This window comes from Galeopterus variegatus, unplaced genomic scaffold (assembly GCF_000696425.1).
Source record: "Galeopterus variegatus unplaced genomic scaffold, G_variegatus-3.0.2 Scaffold217, whole genome shotgun sequence".
Taxonomy (NCBI): domain Eukaryota; kingdom Metazoa; phylum Chordata; class Mammalia; order Dermoptera; family Cynocephalidae; genus Galeopterus; species Galeopterus variegatus.
The window spans coordinates 372701-390008 of NW_007726328.1; positions in this window are offsets into that span (position 1 = coordinate 372701).

The window sequence follows — 17308 nt, forward strand, 5'->3', positions numbered from 1 at the left end:
ACGTCCTTACTATCACTTGGGAAAACTTAGTTCAACTATTCCTTTGTAACCTGGAGTCACAAATAGAAATTCTATTAAAAATACATTGTAAAAACAATATATGTTTCATAATGTAACATCAAACTTAAAACACTTCAAGAGGAAGATGATAGCACAGTTTGGGAAATTCACCAATGATCTTTTAAAAGTGATAGAAGAACCAGGATGGCAAAATAAAAACCCACCGACTACACTGGGAACAAAAATAGGTGGTAAAGTAATCCCCATGAACTCCTAAGTATGGACAGGTAAGAAAAAAAGCACCTGTAAGACCAGCATATGCTCAGCATTTTTTGGGAAGTCCAAGGAAGCACCAGGGGTCCTGACAGGCCTAAGGATGAGAGAACCCCAATATCGCTGGCAGGTGTCCACTAGCAGGTGCATCTAGCCAATTCAAGATCAGCAGTTGAAAATGGGAGAATGTTTTGGCACAATCAGAGTATATAAAAGATGAAAGAAGCTAACAACAACAACAACAAAAAGTGTGGTATTGAATTGGAACTGTAAAAATCAGTATACACTCATGATGGATTTTATCTTAAAACAGTGTATTTCCTAGATCTGCTTCCTGAAAAGGCCTAGAAATACTGACCGACTTAGTATCAACAGCTTCAAGTTTTTTACTACAAATGACAATTTCCACTCAAAGGAAACAAGTCACATAAGACAAATGTCTGTTTAGAGATTCTGAAGGAGGAAATGTACAAAATAAGCGAAAAACACATTGTCATAATAAATAATGAGGAATTGATCAAAGACTACCATGTCAAAAGGATTTGGCAACCAACCCGAGGAAGCTCCCACTAGACAAAGATGGGACAATTTGACCATCAGTAAAGACAATAAGTGCATTGGAACAAAGCATAAATATACATCAATCGGTGAGTTCATACTAAGATGAGAGAGAGAGAGAGAGTACCTGTGCGAATCTAGCCTTTCAAGTGCTCAGTTGACCCCAACCACCAAGTGGCCAGCATGGCCCCACCTGCCTGCCTGGACCCAGCTATCCAGCTGCCCATGCACTCCCACCCACCTCATGAGCCCAGCCATTTAGCCACCCACACAGTCCCAGCTGCTCTGGCTGTCTGCACAGCCCCAGACGTCCAGCCGCCTGTGTGCAGCCACCACAGCCATCCATGTGGCCCCTTCTGCACACATGGGCCCAGCCACCTCTGCAGCCCCATCTGTCCCAGCTGCCCAAACAGCTCCACTCACCCACACAGGCCCAGCCACAAGCCCAGCCACAGCCATAGACATAGCTGCTGGCATCCCCCAGAAATACTGTCTACCTAGAAGTACTGAATCTACCCAGATCAACTGAGTCTACCTGGAACTATTGAAACTACTGAGTCTACCTGGAACCAAAACTAAAACACCCCATCCGATGGGCAATATATTACAAATCTAGAGAAGGGAGTCTCCCCTTAAAAGCCACCCCAGAGTAATAGAAGAAGCAACCACCAGATGACCTGACATTAATTTAGGGATATTAGAAATATGGAAAAAAGAAAATATGACACCACCACAGGAACACCATAATTCTCAAATACCAGACCCTATACAGCAGGAAACCTTTGAGGTGTCTGAATTCTGAGTAAAATTTTAAAGAAATTCAGTGAGATACAAAGAGACTCAGTTAGACAACACAATGAAATGAGAAAATCAATCCAGGACATGAAGGAGGAAATTTACAAAGAGGTAAATACCATAAAAAAGAATGTAGCAGTAATCCTGGAACTAAAATACTCATTCAACAAACTAAAAGCTACAATTGAGAGCATAAGCAGCAGGCTAGAGCAAGCAGAAGAAAGAATTTCTGATCTGGAAGACAGTCTGCTTGAAATAACCCAGGCAGACGAAAAGAAAAAAGAATTTAACAACTTGAGAAAATCTTTGAGAGCTATCAGACCACACCTTAAGCACACAAACATCTGAATCATGTGTGTTCTAGGAGGAGAGGAGAAAGGAAAAAGCATTGAAAACGTATTCAGTGGAATAATAGCAAAAATTTCCCAGGTATTGGTAGAGAGACAGACTTCCAGACCCAAGAGGCTCAAAGATCCCCAAGCAGATTTAATCCAAAAAGATCCTCTCCAAGATGCATTTTAGTCAAACTTTTGGAAATAAAAGACAAAGAGAGTATCCTATAAGCAGCAAGAGAAAAGTATCAAGTTACCTATAAAGGAGTCTCCATCAGACTAACAGCAAACTTCTGAGCAGAAACCCTACAAGCCAGAAGAGAATAGGATGATATATTCAAAGTGCTAAAAGAAAAAATCTGCCAACCAAGAATACTATACCTAGCAAGGTTATTCTTCAGAAATGAAGGGGAGTTAGTGTATTTCCCAGACAAGCAAAAGCTGTGCAAGTTCACCAGCACACAACCAGCTCTACAAGAAATCATTAAGGGAAGCATGCACCTGGAACCCAAAACGTAAAAATCACCACCATGAATATACAACAAAGAACAAACAAAACTGGTAGAGCATGTACGAAAATGGGAAAGAAAAAGAAACTATACCATAACACCTCAGAAAATCAGTGAACACTGAAGACAAACAATAGAAAGGAAAGACATGAACAAAAGATATTCAAATCAACCATAAGAAAAGCAATTAAAGTTGAGGAGTAAGAAAATACCTTTTTATAACAACTGTAAATGTAAATGGATTAAATTCCCCATTCAGTCACAGAATGACAGATTGAATTTTACGAATAGACCCAGCTATATGCTACCTACAAGAGAATCACCTCACCTGTAAATACACACATAGACTAAAAGTGAAGGGATGGAAAAATGTATACTACACAAATGAAAACCAAAAATGAGCAGGAGTAGCTATTCTTTTAATAGATAAAATAGACTTTAAACCAAAAACCATAAAAGCAGACACAGAAGGCCATGATGCAATGATAAAGGGCTCTATCCAGCAAGAAGACATAACAATAATAAATATATATGCACCCAACACCAAAGCACTTAGATGTATAAAGCAAATACTATTAGACCTAAAGAAAGAGAAAGACCCCAATATGATAATAGTTGAGGACCTGAACACACATGCCTTCACATTGGACAGTTCATCTAGGCAACAAATCAACAGAGAAAGACAGGATTTAAACTACACTTTAGACCTATTTGTCTTGGCAGATATCTATAGAACTTTTCATCCAACAACTACAAAATACACATTCTTCTCACCAGCACATGGAATATTCTCCAGGATAGACCACAGATTAGATCACAATCAAGTCTCAATAAATTTTTAAAAATTGAAATAATTTCAAGTATCTTTTCAGATGACAATGGATAAAAACTAGATATCAGTAAGAAGCAAAACTCAGGAAACTATACAAATCCATGGATATTAAACATGTTTGACCTATGGGCCTAAAAAAATTAAGCAGGATATAAAAATCTAGTGAAAATAAAGATACATCATATCAAAACCTGTGGGATACAGCAAAAGCAGTAGTAAGAGGGAAGTTTATTGCAATAAATGCTTACATCAAAAGAATAGAAAAATTTCAAACAAACAACCTAACACTATGCCTCAAAGAACAAGAAAAACAAGAATAATCCAATCCCAAAATTAGTAGATGGAAGGAAATAATTAAAATCAGAGCAGAACTAAATGAAGTAGAGACCCAAAAATCAATAAAAAAGATCACTGAAACAAAAAGTTGGTTTTTTGAAAAGATATGCAAAATAGACAAACCACTAGCTTGGTTAACCAAAAAAGAACAGAGGAGATCCAAATAACAAAAATCAGAAATGAAAAAGGAAACATTGAAACCAATACCACAGAAATACAAAGAATCATTAGAGACTATTATAAACAACTATACACCCAAAAATTTGAAAACCTGGAGGAAACTGATAAATTTCTGAACACATAATAACTACCAAGACTGAACCAAGAAAGAAATAGAAAACCTGAATGACCAATAATAAGCAATGAGATCTAAGCAGTAATTAACAATCTCCCAACAAAGAAAAGCCCAGGACCAGACGGTTTCACTGCTGAATTCTACCAAACCTTTAAAGAGGATTATACAAGTTCTCTTCAAACTATTCCAAAAAATTGAAACAGAGGCCATTCTTCCAACTCACTCTATGAGGCAGGCATCACCTTGATACCAAAACAAGACAAAGATACAACAACAAAAAAAAACCCTACAGGCCAATATTTCTGATGAACTTATATGTGAAAATCCTTAATAAAATACTAGCAAACAGAATACAGCAACATGTGAAAAAAATTATACACCATGATCATTGGGATTCATCCCAGGGAGATAAGGATGGTTCAACTTATGCAAGTCAATAAATATGATATACCACATCAACAAAGTCAAAGACAAAAACTAAATGATTATCTCAATAGACGTAGAAAGAACATTTGACAAAATTCAACATCCCATCATGATAAAAACTCAGCAAGTTAGGTAGAGAATGAAAATATCTCAACACAATAAGAGCCATATATGACAAACACACTACCAAAATCATCCTGAATGGGGAAAAACTGAGAGCCTTTCCCTTAAGAACAGGAATAAGACAAGGATGCCCACTTTCACTACTCATCTTTAATGTCGTGTTGGAAGTACTAGCCAGAGCAATCCGGCAAGAGAAAGAACTAAAGGTAATCCATACTGGAAAAGAAGTCAAATTGTCCATGTTTGCAGATCACATGATCCTATACACAGAAAAACCTAAAGACTCCACAAAATAACTCTTAGAGCTGATAAATGATTTCAGTAAAGTTAAAGGATAAAAAATCAACACTCAAAAATCAGTAGCATTTTTATAGTCCAGCAACAAGTAGCAAAAATAGCAGTTAAGAAAGCAAGCCCATTTACAATAGTCAACAAAAAATAAAATTCCTAGGAATAAAGTTAACCAAGGAGGTAAAAGATCTCCACAACAAGAACTACAAATCACCACTGAAAGAAATTAAAAGGGACACAAAAAGATGGGAAGACATTCCATGCCTTTTGTTTGGAAGAATCAACATTGTGAAAATGTCCATATTACCCCAAGTGATCTAGAGATTCAATGCAATCCCCATCGAAATACCAATAAAATTCTTCACAGAAATAGAAAAAACAGCCTTAACATTAATATGGAAAACAAAAGACAGTGAATAAATAGCCAAAGCAATCTTGAGGGGGAAAAAAAGGCAGAGATTTACACTATTTACCTGACCTCAAATTATACTATAAACCTATAGTAACCAAAAAAGCATGGTACTGGCATAAAAACAGACACTTGGACCAAAGGAGCAGAATAGAGATCCCAGAAATCAACTCAGGTACTTATAGCCAAGTGATCTTTGACAAAGGCAACAAGAACATACCATGGGGAAAAGACTGCCTTTTCACTAAATGTTGCTGAGAAAAGTGTACATCCATTAGTAGAAGAATGAAGCTAAACTCATACAAGTCACCATATACTAAAGTCAATGCAAAATGTATTACAGACTTAAATATAAGACCTGGAACTATAAAACTTTTTAAAGAAAACATAGAGGGAACACGTTAGGAAGTAGGAATGAGCAAAGACTTTATGAATAAAACCCCAAAGCACAGGCGACAATAGAAAAAATAACACATGGGATTATACCAAGCTAAAAATCTTCTGCACAGCAAAAGAAACAATTAACAGAGTGAAAACACAACCTATAGAATGGGACAAAACATTTGCAAACCAAGCATCTAACAAGGGATTGATATCCAGAATATACAAGAAACTCAAACAACTTAATAAAAAAACAAATAACCCAATTAAACAATGGGGAAGGGGCTCTATATGCATTTCTGAAAGGAAGATATACAAACAGACAACCAGTCACATAAAAAATGCTCAGCATCAGTAAGCATTAGGGAAATGCAAATCAAAACCACACTGAGATATCATCTCATGCCAGTTAGACTTGCTATTATCAAAATGACTGAGAATAATAAATGCTGGTGTGGATATAGAGAAAGGGGAAACCTCCTGCACTGTTGGTGGGACTGTTAATTAGTGCAGCCATTATGGAAAATAGTATGGATGTTCCTCAAGCAACTACAGGTAGAACTGCCATATGCTCTACCAATCTTCCTGCTGGGTATATACCCACAGGAATGGAAATCATCATGCTGTAGGGACACCTGCACTCCTATGCTTATCACAGCTCTATTTACAATAGCCAAGAGTTGGAACCAACCTAAATGTCCATCGACGGACAACTGGATAAGGAAAATGTGATGTGTATATATATATATATATACACACATATATACACACACACACACACACACATACATACACACACACACATATATACACACACACAAACACACACATACAATGGAATACTACTCAGCCATAAAAAAGAATAAAATTCTGCCATTCACAGCAAAATGGACGAACCTAGAAAAAATTATGTTAAGTGAAATAAGGCAGGCACAGAAAGAGAAATACTGCATGTTCTCACTAATAACTGGGAGCCAAAATAAATAAATAAATATAATAAAAAAAGAAAGATACAACAGTCACAATAATACATTGAACTTTCAAAAACAGAAAACAGAATAGAGGTTGCCAGAAGTGAGAAAGGGGGGAAGGTAGCAAGAAATTGGTAAACAAAAATTGGACGACAGAAAATGATTACATTTTGCAATGTTGAATATACTAATTATCCTGACTTGAGCATCACATATTGCACACAGGTATTGAAATTCCATGTGGTACCCACAGATATGTACAATCAATATGTTTCAATAAATAAATAAATGAATAAATGCCAAAAAAAGAAAAAGAAGGAAGGAAGGAAGGAAGGAAGGAAGGAAGGAAGGAAGGAAGGAAGGAGAGAAAGGAAGACTAATTGCTAGTGAATCAACTTATTTTTGACAACTGGTAATTAAAGGCAAAAATCAAGCACTTTTTCTGTCTTTCCTATGTGAACTGTCTCACTGGATAAACAAATAGTAGATGAAGGGAAGCTTCTTTTTATGGAAGTATTCCATCTAATAGATACTGAAGAAATGAAATAATTTTGAAAACCCAGATTAATTAATAGATCTAGTACTAATCATTTATAACTACTAACGTCATGTAACAACATCCAACCTTCTGATGGAAGAACTCAACACCAGCTGTGAAGTAGTCTTGCCAAAAATGTTAAATCCAAACATGATGAAGCCTCTAGATCCAGCTATCAATTTGCAGGAAATACCGAGGATAGAGGAACATGCTAAATGACCTGGGATAAGCAATCAGCAAAATCCAGAATGTAAGAAACTACAGGACGGGTCAGTCAATTTATTTGATAAATTAATTACCAGAGGACAGAAAAGAGATGGAGGGGGTACCACTTTACTGAAAGAGAGTTAAGAAGAAATATCACTCAACTGCAATAAGTGGTTCTTATATTAATTTGAATTAACTGAAAAATTATATTTTTGAAGAAAGTGGAAATTGGAATGCTGACTGTATATTTAATGGCACTACAATTTTTTCAAGTTTTTACTGACAGCATTGTGATTATGTGTGCATGTATGTATGTTTAACAAAGTCCTTATATTTTAGAGATACATATGGAATTATTGAGAGGTGAAATAGTATCTGAGGTTTGCTTTAAATAATATGGAAGACAAAATTGGAGGGAGATAGAAAATTGAAAAATGATTGGTCATAATTTGAAACACTATTAAATCTGAGTGGTGGTATGTGAGAGTTTATTATAGTGTTTTTTTCTACTCCTATATGAGTTTGAAGTATTTCATATTAAAATAGTTTTTTAAAAATAGTATATAAAATATACTAAAATATACTTTAAGAAAAAAAGAAAGAAAAATTCATAAACATCAGGGTATTCATCAATGATGTGATAAAACTTTCTTTTATGTAAATTGCTATTGAAAATATTTAGTAGCTAAAGCCCCAAGATTCAGCAGTTAAAACATTCAACTTTGAATAAGAGAAAATTCCATCACCCATTTTCTTCCCCAAGCACTGCTGGTGTTGGCTTGGAGTCTGGAATCCTGAGTTCCAGTCTTTATCTCCACCTGCATGTTTGTGTGAATCTGAACAACTACCTACAGGTCTTTGCTATGCGAGCAATTGGAGGGCTTATTAACAAAATGAGCCAATCTCTTATTGAAAAACTACCCTTATTTTTACTCCATCCCTCTAGAACGCTGGAGGAAAAATTATAAAGTTTGAATTAGAAATTATTAAACTGAACATTTCATGAAAACAAGGATTGTAACAATTTTATTCATCATTATATTCCCAATTCTTCTAACAATGCCTGGTAGATAATAGATATCTTAAAGCTGTGAATGAATGAAAGGATGGATTGATGAATAGGTGAATGAATTTTATATAAGTGGATTCCATGTAAATATAAGTAAATCCCAATATAGTCATCTTTGACTATGAATACTTCTATCTAAATTTCAGTAATTTTTAGACTATCGTTACATTTTTCTACTGTCTAAACTAGTGGTTCTGAAAGTTTAGCATCCATAAGAATCACCTAGAAAGATTTTTTCTTTCTTTTTTTTTCATTGAAACATGATTACACATATTTGTGGGGTACAGAGTTGACTATCAGTAATGTGTACGATATGTGATGATCAAATCAGGATAATTAGCATATTCATCATTGCAAAACGTAATCATTCTTTCTGTCCATTAACCAATTTCTTCCCCTTTCCCATCTCTAGTAACCACAGTTCTAGACAGATCTCTGAGCCCCATCCAAAATTCTTGAATTTACCTTTCAAACAAGCTCCCAGGTGATACTAATGCTCTTGGTCTGTGGAACACACTTTGAGTTTCATTAATTAAGCCAGATTTTCTCCCCAACCATCTTCATCAGAATTACTGGAGAATTTTTTAAATATTCAGATTCACGTGACTCCCCTGGCACCTACTGAGGGTGCATCTCAGAAATCCTTGAAGTTGATACGACAAGCGAACAGATATGAGGCTGTTGGGAGGGAGGGGGAGAGGGGGGAGGAGGGTGGTTTTGGTAATTGGCCATGATAATCAACCACATTGTATATTGATAAAACAAAATTAAAATTTGGATGAAAGAAAAGACAACTCAATCAGGATAGTAAACATGTCCATGTTCTCTCTAAAGTTTCTCTGTGTCCGTGTGAAATCTCTCCCTCCATCTCGTTCCTCAATACAACTGCCCCTTCCCCAGGTTACTGCTGATCATTTTTTTGTCACTATAGATTCGTTTTCCCTTCTAGAGTTTTGTATAAGTGGGATAGTACAGCATTTACTTGTTTTTGGTCTGTTTTCTTCTATTCGCCCTTATCACTTGAGGATTCACCCATGTCATCGTGCATATTGTGTATTGACAAAATAAAATAAAAATTTTTTAAAAAGAAATATACACTTGAGGAAGCTCTTTGAATCTTTGTTATGCACACTCAAGCTCTGGATGGGCTACACTGGCACTGTCCTCTGCAATGAGGGAAATGTCCCGCATCTGCACTGTCCAGCACAGCAGCTTTTAGCTGTGTGTGGCCATGGAGCACTTGAAATGTGGCTACTGTGACTGAGGAACTGAATTTTAAATCAATTTTCAATTTCATTTAAACTTACATGTAAGTTGCCACTTCAGGTAGGGGCTACCATATTAGACAGAGAAGGCCTAGGTTTTCCAACTTTTCTTCTTGAAACTAGAGTTCTCTTTCAGTGGTGGCAAAAAGAAAGATCCAGAACATGGGGTTTCTAGGCTCCCCCTCTTCTCAGCCAGAGCATCTTCTCCTCGGTTACCTGGAGTTTGCCTTTGAGATTATGGCTCCTCTGCCACCTGGAGTGCATGCCCTTCCAGGGGCATCCTAAAGTTCCTTCAAAAGAAGAATTGAAGTCCTCTGATCCATCTTCAAATGAATGGCAAACCATTAGCTTGATGGAATCATTTATCTACCAAACAATTACGCTTTGAGTCTATTTTAATGCTGGCTTCCCCCAAAATTCCCAATGCTCTCACCATCTTATTATCTCATTAATCCTCATAATGATGTGTGAGCAGGAAAAAGAATTCAAGTTATTATCCCCATTTCACATGCAGAAAAACTGACTCTTAAAGAAAGTGAGTGGTTTGCTGAAGCTTCCCCAACCAACTCCCTGATGGGATATTATTTTTCCAAGCATTTGTCATTCTCTGTGAGTAAGTAATTAAGGTTCATACACTCGGGGAAACCAGCTTTAAAAAGCAATATGCTTTCTGTGGCCCCTAACTATCCATGAGATGGAACATGAGCCCTGGATGAAATGGAATAAACCCAAACTGGACTCAGACACCCTAGATTACAGGGCAGCACATATTCCTAGGCCTCTTAGGATTTCATGGCACAACACATAGGCTGCAAAATAAATTAATATGGAGAGATGTCCAAATAGGCTTAGCAACATACAAACTAATTACATTTTTCCTTCTAAAAATCACAGTAGGGATAAGAAAAATATTTTGAGTGCAGTAAAAGATGGAAGATTGGAGATGGGCTAATAAGATTCCCTCTCCAAATGACAAATTTCAGGTCCTCCCCAGGTGACTTAGTTTTATAGCAAGATTTATGCCTGGGGCCCAATCCTCAACTGGATAGATTGAGACAAGACCACAGGCTATCACGAAGTCAGAGGCATGAAATAGTAATTAGCTACAAGTAGCCCAGGGAGACTCGAAAATGCTGTCAAAGTCCAAAATTTGCAACGCCAGCCATATCTCCACTTTGCTTTACACAATGTAATTCGAGTTACCTACACGAAGCCTAAAGGAAAAGAGAGCAAGCATCTCGCAGACAGGTTTACACTGCTCAGAGGAGTGAAAACCCACTCTAGCCCCTCAGCTTTCTTTAAACTAGAGCTTCCTCTCAATTAGAGGATGGGGTAGGGGGGTTCTTGTACGTGATGGGGGTCAGAGAAGGGAGAGGGAGAGGACGTTCAGTGCATGAAATTAGGATAGCATCCCCTGTGTTTAAAATGAAAAACACCTCCAAGAAGAGAGGCCCTGGGTAGACTTTATTCACTTAATAGACTTTAAGTGCCCGAGGATACAGTACAAACTTGTATCACATCATCAGACAGGCCCCCTCACGGCGTCAGTGTTGGCGAGGCTCATGAATATGTAAATACTATATGTATCTTGGAAACATGCTTGACAAGAGAATAGCTAAAATGAACTGATTCTAGTTATAAGCCCATCAGCCTGCCATTCTTTATGTTTGAACAGGCAGGCTATTGCTAGGTGACAGATCATTAAGGCTATCTACTCAGTCAGCGGAAATGAAGAAATAATTTGTTCCTAATAACCTTCAGATGACCTCCCAGGCAAAAGGGAGTCTTTAAAGTGCCGTCTCTGCTGATACATGTCAGGCTGGCGGGTGGGGTTCTTCTGGCCCCACAGTCAGAGCGGGGTGGCTGGTGAAACAGATTAATAAACACCTACTGACAGGGCCATAGCAGGAAAAGATCTCATCACCTGCCATTATCGGGCTGATGCATAATTCAGAGCTCTCCATCAGAGCTGGGAGTTTCAGGCTGTGCTGTGCTCTGCACTTGCAGGGAAGCGGAAACGTGAAGGCTCTGATGGCCTGGCTTCCACGGGGGCCCGGTACATCCGCTGCTGTTCCAGACTGTGTGGCCATCAGGAGGAGGTGGGGAACAGGCATGAAAGAGGTTTGCTTCTTCAGAAGGTGGCCAGGCAGGTTGAGGGCCCAAGAGCCTGCAGGGACCCCCTCAAAGACCCTCTACTGCTGTGGAAATCCTGGTCTCCATGCAGACCCCACATGTATTTGTCTCTGACCATTGCTGGTGAATAGAGGAGGCTCTGGCCCTTGTTCCTGCTGCTGGTGGTTTCCAGAGGAACAGATCAGCCAGACTCCCTGTGGTCCCCCTTGCTTCTTGCGCTCTTAATCTTGCCCCCATTTCTACTTTCTCCCCATGCATGAGGAACTATTTGCACTGCAAATGTGACCCCGGCTTACAGCTTTGGGGTCAGACTGGCTTCTATGGGGAGCTCAGGACAGTGTCTTAACTACCAGCTGTGTAATCCTGATCATGCTATCTGACCTCTAATGGGACTCAGTTGCTTGATCTGTAAAACGGGCTCAATCATATGTGACTCAAACAGTTCTTGTGAAGATTGAAAAAAGTGTACATGGAGAGGTCCTACCAGAGGACCTGGAACCAAGCAAATGCCCACTTTGTATAGGAGACAAATGGCTGCCTCCACCTACCCATCTGTTTTTTGACCAGGGACAAGGAAAGAAACAGACCAAACACCCAAACTTGGTCATTCCAGGAGAGTCAAATGAAGGTCCTGTTTCCATAGGTGCTGGCATGGGTTGGCAAACTTGCAAGAGGTAGTGACATGCCCTAGGACTGTAACAGCAGGGTTCCCTTTAACCCCTCTTGGTCTCAAGGTACAGAAGGACAAAGGATGATTTGCTACCCGACAGAAGCCTTCCAAAGAAGGTTACAGCCAGTCTTGGTGACCTGGCAGAGAGGGAGCCCAGGACAATTATCCCCATTGCACTCTCCTCCTGCCCTCCAGTCTCCTGCCAGGACGTCCCTTTGGCTGAACCCAACCGCATGCCAGGCAAGAGGCCTGTTGATGGGTCCATAAAGATAAGCCTCTTGGGGAACAGAGCAGGGTGGGGAAAAGACCCAACACACAACCCAACCCATCTCTATCTGTGGTGCCTCTCAAGATGTGCAAAGCGAATTAAAAACAAAGCAAGAGAAAGGGCATGATCTGTGCACTGTAGGAGCTTATAGACTAGTTGAGGGTGGAGGGGGAGGGAATAGCAAGACAGAAAAAAAAAGGGAAAGAATTTGAATAGTATAATGAAAAAAGTACTGATTTCTGAGTCATAAAAAGTTAGGTCATCACTTAAATCATTTCATATCCTTTGCTAACCCACTTTTCCACATCTCTGGTTCTATCACCTATGAACAAAAAACCTAATGTCACAACCTCTCCGGTCCTGGGATCCTGACTTAATGCATGGTAATCGGGCAGCTCCATCAATGCTCTGCTCCTCGGCACCTGACCCAGGTGTGGCATGGAAGACAAAGGTGGCCATTCCTCAGAACTCAGAATCACATACTCTCTTCCTTAATGAAAAATTGATTTAGATCTCAGTAGGCTAAAAACGCTTTTGGTGAGATGAGTGTGTCATTCAAAGCCTAACTGTTCCACGTGTTCAGTGCAGTTTGAGCTTCACTGGGCTGCTGCTTGTTTGGTCAACAAGTGGGAGGAAACTGTGATGCCCCATTCCTGAGAGAGACGCTTAGAAAAGCCTCTGGCCAAAAAGCTAGAAAGACTGTAGATCTTTTTGAAAGTCACTCAGCTCTTAAGAAACACCATTTAAAAGAATCCTGTTAAATGGCTTAAAGGTGAAGCGCCTTTTCAAAAACATTTGGTTTCAAGAGAGAAAGTGACTTTTGGATTTTGGCCATCCTAACTGGGGTGAGATGGTATCTCAGTGTGGTTTTGATTTGCATTTCCCGGATGCTGAGTGATGTTGAGCATTTTTTCATATGACTGTTGGCCATTTGCATATCTTCTTTAGAGAAATGCCTACTTAGCTCTTTTGCCCATTTTTTAATTGGGTTGCTTGTTTTTTTCTTGTAAAGTTGTTTGAGTTCTTTATATATTCTGGATATTAGACCTTTGTCAGATGTGTATTTTGCAAATATTTTCTCCCACTCTGTTGGCTGTCTTTTAGCTCTGTTAATTGTTTCTTTTGCTGTGCAGAAACTTTTCAGTTTGATATAGTCCCATTTGTTTATTTTTCCTTTGGTTGCCCATGCTTTTGGGGTCATATTCATGAAGTCTGTGCCCAGCCCTATTTGCTGAAGGGTTTCTCCTATGTTTTCTTTAATAAGTTTTATTGTTGCGGGGTGTATATTTAAATCCTTGATCCATTTTGAGTTGATTTTAGTACATGGTGAGAGATGTGGGTCTAGTTTCAATCTCCTGCAAATGGATAACCAGTTATCCCAGCACCCTTTGCTGAAGAGGGAGTCCCGACCCCAGTGAATAGACTTGATGCCTTTGTCAAAGATCAAATGGCAGTAAGTGCGTGGGTTAATTTCAGGGTGCTCTATCAAATGGGACTATATCAAACTAAAAAGCTTCTGCACAGCAAAAGAAACAATTAACAGAGCTAAAAGACAGCCAACAGAGTGGGAGAAAATATTTGCAAAATACATATCTGACAAAGGACTAATATCCAGAATATATAAGGAACTCAAACAACTTTACAAGGAAAAAACAAGCAACCCAATTAAAAAATGGGCAAAAGAGCTAAGTAGGCATTTCTCTAAAGAAGATATGCAAATGGCCAACAGTCATATGAAAAAATGCTCAACATCACTCAGCATCCGGGAAATGCAAATCAAAACCACACTGAGATACCATCTCACCCCAGTTAGGATGGCTAAAATCCAAAAGACGCTGAAAGATAAATGCTGGCGGGGTTGCGGAGAGAGGGGAACTCTCATACATTGTTGGTGGGAATGCAAAATGGTGCAACCCCTATGGAAAATGGTTTGGAGGTTCCTCAAACAGTTGCAGATTGATCTACCATATGACCCAGCTATTTCACTGCTGGGAATATATCCAAAGGAATGGAAATCATCAAGTCGAAGGTGTACTTGTTTCCCAATGTTCATTGCAGCACTCTTCACAATAGCCAAGAGCTGGAATCAACCCAAATGTCCTTCATCGGATGAGTGGATACGGAAAATGTGGTATATCTACACAGTGGAATACTACTCAGCTATAAAAACGAATGAAATACTGCCATTTGCAACAACATGGATGGACCTTGAGAGAATAATATTGAGTGAAACGAGTCAGGCAGAGAAAAAGAAATACCACATGTTCTCACTTATTGGTGGGAGCTAAAAGAAAAAAAAATAATAATAATAAACAAATTAATTTACCCACAAACACACACACACACACACACACACACACACAAAAACCGGGGGGTGTGGGGTGGGGAAGAAGATATAACAACTATACTTTTTTTGTAGTTGTTACAACAAACAAACGGAAAGGACATTCTTGGGGGGGAGGGGAGAGAGGGAGGAGGGCGGGAAGTGTCGGTGGTGGGCCATAATAATCATATACATTGTATATTGACAAAAAAAAAAATAAAATAAAATAAAATGTTACTAAATATAAAAAAAAAAAAAGAGAAAGTGAAAATTAGGAGGCATTCGGTAATTCGGTAATTAGGAGGCAGTCAGGGGAAGTCTCTGAGTCTTAAATAATAAAGAAGACCCCATGCAAGAGGATCAGCGAAGGACCATCCCAGGCAGAGGGAGAAACAAACACAAAGCCCATGGACATCTGATCCAGCTTGGCCTGTGTGAGGACCACGAAGGGTCAAGTGGCTGGATGGTGGTGAGCCTGGTGGTGAGCAAAGCCTGAGACTGGGGAGGTGGGAAGGGAACAGGCCACGGGACTTTGTGAAGGTCCTCACCCCACAGCTCCAGACTCCCAGTATTGAGGAAAAGCAACATAGAAAAGGTAAGTTCAAAGTCTCATTGAGTTTAGTTTTCACACGCTAACTGCATGTCATACTTCACAGATGGAAATAACAGGACACAAACATCCCATCACATGCAGGTGCCTCAGGGACGCGCTTACACCACAGCGAAGCCTCTAAGGACGCACCTCCTGCTGGCATCCTCTTTTTGTCATCTGATATATTTGTGTTTCTTCTTATTGTTTCAATAGGAAAACGTCTAAAAGGCCATCTTTTACCAATACAGTCTCCTTAGCTTCTGCAATAGTGTAGGAGCTCTAATTTCAAAAAGGTCACAACAGACTTATTGGCCAGAGGAAGCACACAGCCCACTGGGCGTGAGGGCGCTGGAGGTGCACCTTGTTCAGGGATGGGGAAGGGTCTCTGACACCGAACCTGCTCACACAGCCCTTCCACGTGGCCAGAAGAGAACACAAGAATGTTTCCTGGGTCTCTGGATTTTCTCATGAGTTAATTTCTATACCTCTCACTACGTGCTTTCTCCTCTAGACACAGAAAAGGGGAGGGCCAGGCGCCTTTAGGAAGCTGCATATGGATGAGTGTGTGTATTTCTGGAGAAGTTACACGGATCGTTTCTGTTCCTGTGTCGACTGTGCAGTCTTCACTGTGCTGCTTATTATCTGAAGGCACCTGTCTTCTTTTTGCGGTGAATCTTGCCTCTGGGCTCCCCCACGCAGCAGTAACTGTTTCCAAACACAGACTCATCAGGGTAATCAGTACCCATTACTCCTTTAAGTACAGCAGTTACTGGAGGCAAATAGTTAAACTTGTGACAGATGAAGAAGCTAAGCCAAAGAAAGCAGAGAGGGAAGGATGAAAATGAAGGTGATGGCATCCAGAGAGCTTCAAAGGGAAAGCAGTGGTTTTGCTCCTTCTTTCCTTCCCGAGCCACAAAACCATATCATTCAAGACAGTGATAAAGAGTTTCTTATGCCAATAGCTTAAAGGCATCTGGTGACACCAGGCACAGCGTCAGGGAAAGTAGATCCTAATTAAGGTGACCGGACGTGCTGGTTTGCCTGGGAAAGTCCTGGTTTCCACCTGCTGTGGCGTGATTACTAACAATGTTCTCCCTTTGCTTTCAAAAGTATACTTTTGGTGTCATTTCCTCTTTGAATGTTTGGTAAAATTCTGCTGTGAATCCATCTGGTCCTGCGAAAAACACTGATGTGGTATTACAAATAAGTAGCAAATATATTTAAGACAATTATACAGTTGAGAGTAAAGGAAAGTAAAGGGAGGTAATATTTCTACACTTCATTCAAACCGGTAAAATGTCAACTCAGAGACTGTGAAAGTTATGCACATATAATGTAATTCCTACATGGAACAGAATAAAAATATAGTATGACACACCAAAATTCGTGGAACATAGCTACAACAGTGCTGAGAGGAAAATTTATAGCACTAGATTTATACATTAAAAAAGTGTTAAAGGGCCGGCCTGTGGCTCACTCGGGAGAGTGCGGTGCTGATAACACCAAGACCACGGGTTCGGATCCCATATAGGGATGGCTGGTTAGCTCAGTGGGTGAGCGTGGTGCTGACAACACCAAGTCAAGGGTTAAGATCCCCTTACCGGTCATCTTTAAAAAAAAAAAAAGTGTTAAAGTTTCAAATAATCTAAGATTTCACCTCAAGACACCAGAAAAAAAAAAAGAGAGAAAAATAAGGTCAAAGCAAGTAGAAA